Below are 13,857 nucleotides of genomic sequence, written 5' to 3'. Positions count from 1 at the left end.
TCAAAGAGCAGGGCGGGCGTACATGTCAATGTTTTCAAAACAAATTGCCAATCGCGGCTACAGCTACAGCTTGTATTCCAGCAGCTCGTTACATTGAAAAGAAATTCATTAAGGTCACCAGCGAGTGTTCAGTGGATTATTATCGGTTTCGGGAGGCGAAGGCAAATAGCAAGGCTGCAGGTCAGGCCTACTGCTATGGCTAGGCTAACAACTCTGTTGAGCTATCGCTAAACTTGAAATAGATGACCTGGAGATACAACTCGTAGGAAACTGCTACATTCGGGACGGTTGTATTTTAATCATTGCGGTAACCTAGCTTAATTTCAGGCAATCCGATGCTATTGTGCACACTAGCCAGCTGCTCTCTTAATCGCATTCTTGCACTAATAGAAGAAGCCATTCATTTTTGTTGTACTTTTGTATAATGACAAAAGACTGTTCATTCAACTGCAATTCTGTGTTCCACATTTTTATTTGTAGATCTATTGTTGTTATTTGGTTACAGTCGTATACTCTCAGTTGGGGCTAGGACCTTAGCTCGGCCTTTTGGCTGAGAGTAAGTGTCCCGGCGCCTTGGCTTTGTAGCGTATTATGAACTGACCGATAACGAATAATGGCTAATGAATAACGAAGATAGATCAATAACCCTTAAAGGGGGTTTTGGGGTTTTTAAGGGTTATTGATCTATCTTCGTTATTCATTATCCATTATCCGTTATCGGTCAGTTCATAATACGCTACAAAGCCTAGGAGCCGGGACTCTTACTCTCAGCCAAAAGGCCAAGCTAAGGTCCTAGTCCTAAAGCCATGCTGCGATCATTGCGAATGCACCGTTCCCGGAGGTACTGCAATACCGGGCCGATGCGTGGAGTGGACAGAGCAAGCTCATATTCCATCTCCGAAATGCAAAAATCAAAGATGGTGACTTCATAGAAAGTACACAAAAGGGCCAAGCTAAGGACCTAGCACATCAAAGTCAATAACCCTTAAAGGACGTAATCTCGAGGTATGTTTGACCTATGGGGGCTTTTATGAATGTGCGACGCTACAGTTTTTCACATTTCGCCGTGAGGAGTCCGGTCCCGGTTAACCGTGAAAACCGAGGGATTACCGTTAATTGGATTAATTTGCAAAGCGGGCTCGGTTTGGATTAAAGGCAGAGGAGTGGGACTGATACAAATACACACTAGAAATAAAAAGAGGCCTTAGGGAGCTGCTCACATGTTGGAGAGGAAGGCGATGTAAATGCACTCTGGGGAAATAAGCAAATAAAATGAGTGTGCAGAGGTACACCACGAAAAAGAGAGCACTAGAACTCATTAGAAGTACTCACACCCCTGAGACGGTCAGTGTAGACTCAAAGGAAGCACATTCATCACATTGGGAAAGAAGTGTTCCAGTTTTAAACAAATGCAGAAATTAAGTCTGGCATCTAGTTCAAAATTTCAAGATTGTAAAGTAAAAATCAAGAACTTAAATGGTAAATGGTCTGGATTTATATAGCGCTTTTCAAGTCAATGAAGACCTCCCAAAGCGCTTTACAATGTGCTTCACACATACACTCACGCACCAATAGCGGCCATGCAGCCATGCAAGGTGCAGACCTGCTTATTGGGGGCATTAGGGATTCAGTGTCTTGCCCAAGGACACTTCGACATATAACACGGAGGAGCCGGGAATCGAACCTGCGATCTCTTGATCCCAAGACGAGCCCTCTACCTCCAAGGTGGGCTGTGTCGTTTGAAGTGTGCTTAAGAAGTTGAAAGTTGAATATTTTCTCAATTAGGTATGTGTTAACAATGCCCAAATGTGTTCAAAGAGTCTTTATGTTTTTTCCTTAATCCCACCTTTAGCACCGCTGTACTGGGACTCACAACACATTAGGAAGGAAGGAAGTGGGTAGATGAGTGATTGTATGCGCGTGCCTGCAACTTATATTAGGATAGCATGAAAATGGTGAAAGTAAGAAAAGGCCTGTTTGGAATATCCTCCAAACGCCAGCCAAAACCCCTAAAAATATGAAAAAAAAAAAGTTTGGTCGATTGCATCTAAAAAATGCACCTACTTGAGGAATGAGCTGACTGGGGTTGCAATCATGACTTTGAGCCAGGAGATAGGAGCAGAAAGTAACAAAGTTCCAAATTGCAGACAGCATATAAAAAAGTAATAGCGAGGGGTCTCCTTAGATTTTCTTCAAGTTAAACTTTCAAAGCTACTTTAAAGAGACACTGTAACATTTGACCACTTGATATCGCTGTAATGTGTAGTCCAGCAAAAACCGAGTGTTACAAAGCACAATGAAGAATACAAACTAGAGACTCAAAGTGACCAAACCACACAGTGTTACTTCCATTTTAATTTGTCCCAAATGGCAGACAATCATGTCAGCTCCCTCTAGGGGAGCCTCATGTTATCTCAGATACAAGTATATAAGAAAATGTGTATTTGTATTATAGTTCATGTACCTTTTGCTAATTATTCAAATCCGTATAGTTTTCTTACCACTGGGAAGTTCTAAATACGCAACGTCTCTTTAAATTACAAAAAAAATACATAGAGTAGAAACCTTGAGTGACACCAGAGATTAGAATTGTTACTGGGCTGATTTTTTGGACATAATTATTTCGATATGAACCAGAAATCAGGGCCAGGATAGCTCAAACCATAGCCGCACTTGCCAGACTTAAAACCATCCGGAGGGACAAAAGAACTGGGCCGACAACATTGAGGAATGGACTGGTGCCAACTTTGCCAGGACCGTCAACAGTAGAGAAGGCTGTCCAGAGTTGCGTCCTCATTGGTGGCCTGACGACCCATGCGGTTAAGGGATCGGTGAACCATGAAACCTTTTAAAATCAGAATGTGGTCTTGGGCAAGCACACATTTCCCAGAGGCTTCCAAAGTTTCTCTATTTCAACCAAGAAGCACAAGAGACCGGTTAGATTTTGACAATGTATGCTAGATTGGACCCAACAGATTAGATGGGCAACTTCAACGCAAGTCTCTCAGGTGATTGGACACCGGTGGGGGTGTGAGATAATTCATCTATGCAGTCTGAGCACATTTATCAGTTAATGTTTAATGTGGAAATGTGGAAAAACACTCCCCCCCCCCTTACGGATATCCACAGATGTATTATTTTCAAGACATTTTGTACTATACAGGGTTGGGTTACTTTAAAAATATAATCAGATGCAGTTACTAGTTACCTGTTAAAAAATGTAACCAGTAATGTGATTCGAATACCATAATATTGCAGTAGTGTTGCCTGATGACTTTCTATTACTTTTGCATCACGCCAATCCCAAATATGATAATAAAAGACAGAATAGTGAATGATTTTATACATTTGACTATAAAGGATGTTATACGATTGAATACAAGTTACGTTTATTGAGTGCAATGAAGATTTTCACCGAGTAGGCTATAGTTCAATGACAGGTCACACCGTTCCAAATGCAGAATATTTTGACTAGGGAATTTTGAAAACAGCACTCTGACGGAGGACGGCAGGCGATGTTTTGAGAACAAGGCCCCGATGACGTAGAAACGCTCTGTGTTGTTTTTGAGTTTTCCAGACATCGCGACGCCCAGGTTGGGCTTCATTGGCACGCCCATGGGAGGAGCCTGCACACCATCTTGCAGAAAGACGTGGGCCAAGAGGAGCAGCGGGAGAACGAGAGAGGAGGCTTCCCAGAGACTCGAGCGACACCAATTCGATTCATATTAACTACATAATTAAATAATTATCGCCGTTTAGGTACAAGCTTTTGAAATACTTTTAATTCCTTCAAGTATGTGACTATTTTTAATCGGTTTTACAGGGTTGCTTGTATGCAAGTAGGCTTATATGTGAGTCATTTTTGTTTCGCTGGTGTTTTTGGAGGGGGACGAAAACTATATATTCTACTAACTCAGCTTCGAATTGCACGATCCTTTCATTGGATACATTTGAGAAGTGAAATCTCGATTTTGGGTTGTAGCTTGTCGTTAAGAGTAGAATGGTGGGTCCTGAAGTCAAACCCGTTGAGAACCAGTGTGTTAAATTGTTCTCTTTATGGAAGTTAGTAACCCAAAAATTGCCCCATGATTGCCTTGTGCCGGCGCATCGGAGATGCCGTCAGCCATTCTCAATACAAGATTGTGTTTTATCATCGTTTAATGAGACATCACTTCAACGTGGGAGTCCCGAGAACATATTAAAACTTTACAAGGAAGACAGAAAAGCTTAGCAACTGCTGTTGGTCAAGGACCAGCGTTTACATGTAGATCAGACAAGAAACCTTTAAGTGCTTATATTTTTAAGGGCACATACAAAGACCTACACAGACCAACTTCCTGTAGCCCCCCAACCCCCCCAGGTCTTAAAGCGTGAAAGTGTCAATCTACCCACAAACCAAATGCCAGATCGCAGCACGAGTGTTTTGACTTTAAAAACGTCACTGGACTTAATTCAAACTCTTTCCCACCCCACCCCCGGGTCTGAATAATTGCAGTTAAAATGAGCTAGTATTCATATTGGAACTTGATTCTTCCCTTTGACTTTTAAGGCAAGAGTAAACAATGAGAGGACTGCCCAATGGCATCCACCTAAAGAATGCATTTCTAGTTTTCCGGCCCCTCAAACATCCTGTTACATCTCACAAGTAAGTAGCCGCAAAAAACAACAACTTTGTTTCCCTTATATGTTGGATTTGTCTAGTGCAACGGTTCTTAACTGGTCTGACTTTAGGACCCACCACAGTGATAACAAGTTACGACCCAAACCAAGAACAAATTCCCAACTTCTAAATGTATGTAATGACAAGGCAGTTTAAAGCAGAGATAATATAATAGATTCGCCTTTTTTTACAAAAAACAAAATGGCCAGCAAAACCAAGACGACTTCAAGTACCGTATATACTCATATAGCCCTACATCGCATATATAAAACACCCTTAAATCTTCAAAAAGAGACAAAAAAATGTGTTGATACCCCAAATGGTTCAACTACAGCTTCCGTTATACCCTAGGTACACCTTTTTAGGTGTTTAGGTAAAAATACCAGGTACAGTTCTGAAGCGTAAAATAGACACATCCAAAATCAACATTTTGATAAAGCATGTGCCTAAACATATTTATTTAGTTATGTAATTAATGAAGATTAAAATATTGGTAAAAAGCTAAAATTAAACATTTTAAAACCATTTACTATACCTTCGAGCAGTGTCTCAACTGCAGACACTTGTACACAGCTTTCATACATTGCAATCTTTTCCTTCTTTGTTCTTTCTTGTGACCTTTTATAACGCGCAGAAGAGGGAAATAAAACCAACAAAATCCCAATAAAATGAGATTTGGTCCCTCTCAAGCGCACTCGTTGTTTAAAGTGGAAGAGATAAAGCAGGACATCATTGCCATTTACTCAAGACGTTTAATTGAACCTTCGTGGTTTCTTCTCCTTAGAATTTTAACAAGGAAAAGGTCCGCAACCCGTGTTTGGGTCCCAATCCACCAGTCTGGTGGATGATTTAACTTTAAGGGACAGTGTGTATTGTTTGACCACTAGATATAACTGTATTGTGTTTGGCATATTAAACAGAGTGCTCAAAAGCACAAGGAATAATATAAACTACGGAGGAGACTCAGAGTGACCAAACTGTAAAAATGTTTTCAAAATCTTTCTGAAATGGTTGTTTTTGTCCATGAAGCCCATGAACTGGGATTTAATTTATTTGTATTTCTAAAATAAATGTATCATGTTATTACTATGTTATTACCAGATTAATCGTTAAAATAGGGTAAATAGACTCAGTCAACCAATAAAAAATATTTTTTCTAGAAAATCACAATGACCTAGAACTGGTGGGCTAGATAATAGACAACGTCCATTTAATTTATGGCTATTATACTCTTATTTCAGGTCGGTGTGGTTCAAATGGCTATCGGTACTCGCCTATCCATTCCCATGAGTTGAGTTTCAGAGAATGTAAACAATGGAAGCTAATGCTAATTGCTAGACTTTAAGATTACAGTACGGGAACGTTACAACTAAAAAAGTTATACCCTTCCCCACTAGTCTAAACACTGAGTTCTAATTGTTTTAAATTATAATTTAAATAAGCGTAAAAATGACTTGTTTTTAATCACTTCAGAATATTTCGACCATTTTGCAACTAGCAGTCGAGTTGAAATAAACTCAGAGTTGATGAGAGCCCAAACGCCAACCAATCACAGCTGAGTTTAGAAATAAGGAGTGAATTGATTGGTCCTTACCTGAGAATTGATTTTGACATTTTCTTATCAACTCAAGCAGCAAAATGGCCGCCCCCTGAGAGAAAAATCAATGGTGGATTTGCTTCTTAACTCTCATCGTACGGTTATCCCTTGCCGTATCACGGTTTACTTATCTGGGTTTTGCTACCCTGCCGATTTTCATCGTGCATTGTCTTATGCATTTTTGATTGGCTAAACAGAGGAAGAGGCTTTCTGTCGCCAACAAAGTTGGACTTCTCAACCCGCTTAACTTGCTTTGGGGCTACATGTGGGTCTTTGGTGCTCTCTAGTTGCTCCCTGGTGCTTTTTCCAAAATGTTTGATAATGGAAAAATACAAGGTTTCTGTAGGACAAAACCAATGCAGTTTTACATAACTTCCACATGATGGCGGCAAAGTATTATGTCAAGTTAAGTGGATTGTGTGATAAAATCAACCAAGATTATTTTCAAAATTATAATTTGACAGTACAAAAGTTTTTTGTAAAAAAATTAACTTCTATTGGGTATGTAAATTGGGTTTATTCTTAAATAATTAAAAGGGACAGTGTATGATATTTAGTGCCCCATAATTGTACAAAAAAAAATTATTCAGAAATAAAACATGATTTGAAGCAAAAATACATGATATATCATAAAAATGTTAATGAGTATTCTTAGTTCGAGACATATGTATTCCTTATACCTAATAATCGCTGCCATGTTTGTCTGGCATCGTGCTGCTACACTGTGCTCATTTGGCACTGGTTTTCGTTCGCATTAGACAATACAGTGCCTACTAGTTGTCAAATATTACACAATGGACATTTACAAAATTAAATAAATATAGGTTTCTATTTTGTGGGTTTTAACTATCACGGAAAATTTTTGGAACCCGACCTACTGTACTGTATTCCACAAATCAATTTTTTTTATCTGAATGCCGTGTTCAAACTAGTCGAGGTGCATCAAATTTTGCATATCAATCAGGAAAATTTTGGGGTTCCATATTGCTTTGAACAGGGTGCGCCCTAAGGACAGCTGAGGTGGCTGCGAATTGGTTCTGAAAAAAGCTGGCAGTGCTGGGTCATTGTGATTTTCTGATTCTTTGTTTTAAGTGGTTGACTGGGTCCCAACTTCCAAAAATAGATCTGGTAATAGCATAGTAATATCATAGTAACAACAAAGTAATAACAAGGTTTCGTATACCTTTTTCATGGCCAAAATCAAGCACTTTTTAAGGACTTTTAAAGCTAGTTTTCCAATTTCTCCAGTACCATTAAAAGAAGAAATCAGTTTACGTCAAAGCGAAGAGCTATGGATCGATTTGTGCCGCACATGTCTGTGTAAATTGCAATGAGAGCAGTGTCAGCGTCATTTTTAAGCAGACTTGTTACTTTTCATCATTTAATAAGTGGTTTATCGAGTCAGAATGGAGAGAAAGTAAGCAACAATTTCAAGCATTTTCAACCACTTAACCCAACATTTAAGCTCTCCTCAAACCTCATAAACACAACATTAATATTCAAGCATCCTCGAGGATTTCAAGCACCCGTACGTACCCCGTAATTTAAATATGTATATCAAAGTGGGTGCCCTTTGCGCTTAATAGTAGCAAAAACTAGCTCTCAGCTTGAAAAAGATTAAAAAACCCTGATCTGGAGGAAATACTGTATTTGTGTAAAACGCGCCCGCTGTTGGTTTTTTTTTTAATAAAAATTGTTATAAAATTTAACTTGACCTTTTCTCAGCTCAAACTAAGCATTAAAAGTGACAAAACATTGTTAAATACTTGGAGCCATGATTCAAATCATTTATCGACAACCATGTACACAATATCTAAATGAAAATTACAATGTATTTATATTATGTCCACCATAGTCCGATTCACTATCAGATACACCAAAGAGCTGTTTCCATCGTCTGTTTCCTCCATTCTCTATCATTCATTTGCAGTACCGTGAAATTAAAAAAGTGTGTATTGAGAGCAAATGTATTGTGCGTTACACACTCATATAAACAGTATTTCTACCTGCACAAACTAAATTGTGCAAACTAAATTCAAAGAACACTCTCAAATGCACGATTCACTTTGGGAAATGTCACAATACCGCCCTCCACACCACGAAGCATTTTCTCCTCGGATCTACACCATTCACGTAGGTCACTTTTTGGGGAGAGAATTTCATACCTGCTTAAATGGAACTATAACCCCATGACAAAAAATAATAATGTTACAGATTTTCTCGTGATCTATATTTGAGTCAGCAATAAATAAACATAATAGTGAGAAAAAGTGCGGGTGTTCAACATTACACAATCTTGTTTGTAAAAAGTCAGCAACTATCAGTCGGTGCCTTTGAATTCGAGCCAACAAGTTGTTATGACGGCACTGAATAGGAAAACGCGATAATGGCCCTTTTTCTCATCGATTCTAACACAAATGTAGAAGTTTTAGTTATCTGTTATTCAAGAAATTCTCTTTTTAAGCTTATTGTTGAAATGGTAGCCACTGAGCTGTTGTACACTGACAGGGCAGTTTTTTCTTGACGGGGGACGGGGAGGGTCGGAAATATTGCCTGTTAATGCTTAACTTACCTTTACTGAGCGTAAATAACACCAGCACACGATATCTCATTCGAAAACGATGACAATTAAGGCGACACGGGGGTTGAAATGTTTTTAAAACAATATTTTGTGGAATAAAATAGTGCGGCGTAAGTGGAAATCTCCCCTTGCGAGGTGACATATGGCATTGGCTCCATCCGCAGCTGGGCGATTGGTTATCGATCAGATAACGTAGCGAGGAGAATTATAAACATTCGCTGCGCGAAACAGTCGCGAACATTCAAAGTATTTCAAAAAACATAGTATAACAGTAAATAACACGGTGGTGAATATATATATGAATATATATTAAACTTACCACGCTGACTTCCGCTGGTTTTTTACACTCTTTGGGACCGGAAGAAGCATTCCTGATTTTTCCCTGACTCCCGTAAATGTCACACGGGGGTGCAGAAAAAGCCCCGCAAGTAAAATGAAGGGCGAGCGCTCTTGTGTTGATCTCTTAGAAGTAAAACGCTCGCATGTGACTGCATGGTATCTAGTGCGACCTTCAGCTTTGGCGTGTAATTATGTTTTCAGAGATTGAGAGCTCGGATCGTGGACGTGCACACGCGCGGAGGCGTGGGGAAGAGTCTCCGCTCTGCACACTCGGGCCATTGGTTGACAAACAGCAATCAAATGCAAATTCCTAACCTCTGAATCAGCAGGGGCCAACCCCTCAGTCATCACCCCCAACCCCCTCCGAAGAAGAGGGAGGGTGTCGCCGCTCAATGGACTGGTGCCACTGGAAGTGCACGCATACCAGATAAAAGACATACACACTTATACTATGGATCAGGGGTAGGGAACCTAGGGCTCGGGAGCCATATACAGTGGAACCTCGGTTGTCGACCATAATCCGTTCCAGAACCCTGTTCGAAAACCGATTTGTTCGATCACCGAAATCATTTTTCCCATTCAAAATAATGTAATGTTGTGGGTTTTCGTTGGCACCTTTGTTTGACACTCCGCCTACGACTCCCGTCTCTGCTCGCTACAGTAAATTGTTTTAATGAAATGAAATGAAATGATCTGCATTTATATAGCACTTTTCAAGTCAATGACTTCCCAAAGTGCTTTACAATGTGCTCCACATTTCCCAATAGCGGCCTTGCAGCCATGTAAGGCGCTAACCTGCTTATTGGAGGTATTAGGGGTTCAGTGTCTTACCCAAGGACACTTCGACATGTAACACGGACGAGCCGGGATTCAAACTGGGATCCCTTGATCCCAAGACAAGCGCTCTACCTCCTGAGTTACTGCCGCCCCAATCCGTTCCGACACCCTGAATGTTTGCCTTGAATGTTTAATGTGATCATAAAGCTAACCCAGGCTAATCGTACGTTCGCATTATCGTAATCTTCCGTACGAAAGATTACGCTAGCATGAACATGTAAAAATAAAAAAATCAGGTCGTTTTCAAGTCATTTAGCACCCGGGTCTCCACAACAAGTGGTGAGCGGTTCATTGGAAAGGGGGCTGCGTTCCAACACCCTGAATGTTTACCTTGAAGGTTTAACGTAAACGTGAAGCTAACCCAGGCTAATCGTACGTTCGCATTATCGTAATCTTCCGTACGAAAGATTACGCTAACATGAACGTGTAAAAATAAAAAAAGGATAAAGAAAATAATTATGAATAGGATTTCTTACCTTTGTGGTGGTCAGCAGAAGGCGCAGGTGGACGGTGGAATATTCCCTAGCAAGACCAGACACTCGCACACCTCCTTCATATTTTGCTATTATGTCTTTCTCAAATGCAATAGTTGTACGCACTACTTTTCTTTTTTCACCTGTAGCAACTTTGCTGCTTGCACTGACTTTCTTCGGAGGCATAATTAGGGGCTAAAACACTTCGTACACCTATATTAAAAGCGAAAGCAAAACGGAGCACGTCCGCACGCGATAACAGATGGTCACGAAAAGAGCCATCTACAGGCCAGTATCGATCAATACCGATCCTTTTTGCATGAAAATGTCATCATCATTGAGTAATCAATGTTGGGCATGTTACTTTAAAAAAGTAGTGACTACGTTTTCCAAAAAGTAACTGAATTAGTAACCGAGTTACTCCATAGTAAAAGTAACTAGTTACCAAGGAATTTAACAGTTTTCGTTACTTTGAAAAGAAGTCGTATGTCAAAAAAATTGACATTTTCTGGGCATGTTGGGAATTAATTATTAAAATGTACCGTTTACCAAATTGTTCGAATTAGTTATCTGACTCCATAAACCAAACACAACCTGCATTCTCCTAACAATGCACGCTCGTTTCTTGATGGAAAAATAAACAAGAGACCGGCATTTCCACACGGGGGCAGATTTAATTTAATAAACATTTTAGCTAAGTGAACTCCATCGAATACATGGCCGAATTAGCGTCGCTCGAGTCTCCGTGAACCCTCCTCTCTCGATCTTCTGCCTTACTTCCTCTGCCCACGTTTCTTTCCGCAAGCTGGTGTGCCGGCTCCGCCCATGGGCGTGCCAATGAAAGCCCCCAAGTGGGGTCCACCCCCTCACCTCGATGTCTGGAGAACTTCAAAACAACACCGAGCGTTTGTCAAAACAATGCCTGACGTCCTTCGTCAGAGTCGTGTTATCAAAATTCCCCAGCCAAAACATTCCGAATTTGGAACAGCGTGACCTGAAGCCCACTCCGTGAAAATCTTCATTGCACTCGATAAATGTAACTTGTATTTAATCGTATAAAATCCTTTATAGTCAAATGTATAAAATCCTTCAGCAGTCAGTTGAACAGAGAAGAAAAGATGGATAGTTGCGTCATAGAACTTTGTAATATTTATTGCACTACACCAGCAACAGATTTGTCTTACACTTCGAGCGCAGCAAAAATAAACAGTAAACAATATCATAGAGTAAGAATGTACGTAAACACGCACAAAAACATACACAAACACAAAATGTACGTAAAAACATATAACGTACGTGAATGTACACAGAATGTTTTTCAATGTACGCACAAAAACGTACGCATGAAAACGTACGCATGAAAACGTACGCATGAAAACTATGCACAAAAACGAACGCGCAAAAATGTACATAAAAACACACAAAAATGTACATAAAGAGATGCACAAAAACGTAGTCTGAAAAACATACGCCTAAAAACGTACGTGCAAAAATGTACATAAAAACACACAAAAACGTACATGAATATATGCACAAAAACGTATGCGTGAGAACGTTCGCATGAAAATATAGGCGCAAAAAGTACATAAAAACACGCACAAAAACGTACTCACAAAAATATGCGCCTGAAAGCATATGCGCAAATGTACATAAGAACACACAAAAATGTACGTAAACACATGCACAAAAACGAACGCACAAAAACATATACACAAAAAAGGACGCACGAAAAACATCCGCAAGAAAAAGTACGCACAAAAACATACATAAAAACGTACATAAAAACACACAAAAACGTACATAAATACACGCACAAAAATTATGCATAAAACGTATGCAAGAAAAAGTACGCACAAAAACTCATGTAAACACAAGCACAAAAACGTATGCAGAAAAACGTACGCAAAAAAAATGTACGCAAAACAAAGTATGCACACAAACGTACATAAAAACGTACGTAAACACATGCACAAATGTGCTATGGGTAACCCCCAAAAAAAAAAAAAAAACCTTGTCAAAGGCTGGGAAAAATCAACGAGATGGAAAATCATGTGGTTTGGTCACTATGAGTCTGTATTGTGGTTTGTAACAGTCGTTTTTGGTGGCACTATACAACACTGTGACATTTAGTGCTCAAATATTACACACTGTTCCTTTAAAAAAATCTCAAGGTACATTCCTGGCGCCAGATTCATGTTTTTCTGGTCAACATTAAATCATTGTTATGCCTAAATTGACCGGTTTTGGTTAATAATTATGCTAAAATCATATTTCAACCTGTTTTTTATGTTATACTATACTTTCGTGTTGATTTTCTTGGAAAAAGAACACAAAATACGCATAATGATCATATTATCACCTGGTATAAGAAAGAGTTTTTATTGGTAAAATAAAAAAAGCACAAAACCAGCTACAAAAACAGATATTTATTTCCCTGCACTACCTCATGAGCAAAGAATTAGTTTATAAAAGGAAATAAAATAGTAATTTCTTGGCACTTACTGCTATACATTAATATTATACTTTAAATACTCAGCTCATCACAAGAAGAAAATAATGATACTGAACAATGGTAAGGTTTTTGTTGTTGCCTTTTTTGTTTTTTTTGCAAAGACAAAATTAGGCAATTTCCTGTGGCGCACTAGACACGATTTCACAGCACACTGGTGAAAAAAACCCTGCATTACAAAATGAGAACAAAACATAATATTGCATACCCGTAGCAGAAACGAGAACATGCGTAATATTGAAGAAGAAAATGCAAATTGTTAGATTACTTCAGAAAATAATGTCACGTGGAGTGGGTTGTTGTTTAACAAGTTTGAATGCAAAGAGCGTCGTAGGCACTTTATAAGCCCGACACTGACTTGTATTTACTTACAAAGTAGCATATTGCAAGGGTACAAAGCAGTTATATTGCAACATCAACTTCAAAAATGTATACAGTATACATTTGGATATTTTTTATATATATATATATATATATATATATATATATATACATACACATATACAAATAAGCAGCACGGGGGCGCAGTAGTAAGCGCGTGAGTGGAAAAGTTCTGAGGTCATGAGATCGACCCTTCCTGTGTGGAGTTTGCATGTTCTCCCGTACTTACGTGGGTATCCTCCGGGCACTCCGGTTTCCTCCCACATTCCAAAGACATGCATTTCAGGTGGATTGGCCGGTCCAAATTGTCCTGAGGTGTGAATGAGAGAGTGAGTTGTCTGTCTCTGTGTTCCCTGCGACTTGGCTGGCAACCAGTTCAGGGTGTCCCCTGCCCAGCACCCCCGCGACCCTACTGAAGATAAGCGGTGCGGATAATGAATGAATGAATATACACAAATAGACGTATGTATGTATGTATGT

General features: G+C 39.4%; 1 protein-coding gene and 1 pseudogene across 2 annotated transcripts in view; both read right to left on the bottom strand.

Moving 5' to 3' along the window:
• arid3a (AT-rich interaction domain 3A) overlaps positions 1–9,466 on the bottom strand; it is a 105,720-nt gene extending 96,254 nt beyond the window's left edge. For both annotated transcript variants that reach the window (XM_088350195.1, XM_088350196.1), the window contains exon 1: positions 9,158–9,466. The gene's annotated coding sequence lies outside the window, so the exon portion shown is untranslated. The remainder of the gene's footprint in view (positions 1–9,157) is intronic.
• LOC148355372 (U2 spliceosomal RNA) lies at positions 820–957 on the bottom strand (annotated as a pseudogene).
• Positions 9,467–13,857: the final 4,391 nt, after the last annotated feature.

This window comes from Urocampus carinirostris, chromosome 12 (assembly GCF_059441175.1).
Source record: "Urocampus carinirostris isolate Australia breed hairy pipefish chromosome 12, RoL_Ucar_1.0, whole genome shotgun sequence".
Taxonomy (NCBI): Eukaryota; Metazoa; Chordata; class Actinopteri; order Syngnathiformes; family Syngnathidae; genus Urocampus; species Urocampus carinirostris.
Note: the sequence above shows the minus strand (reverse complement) of the source record. Positions and strands in the feature narration are given on the sequence as shown.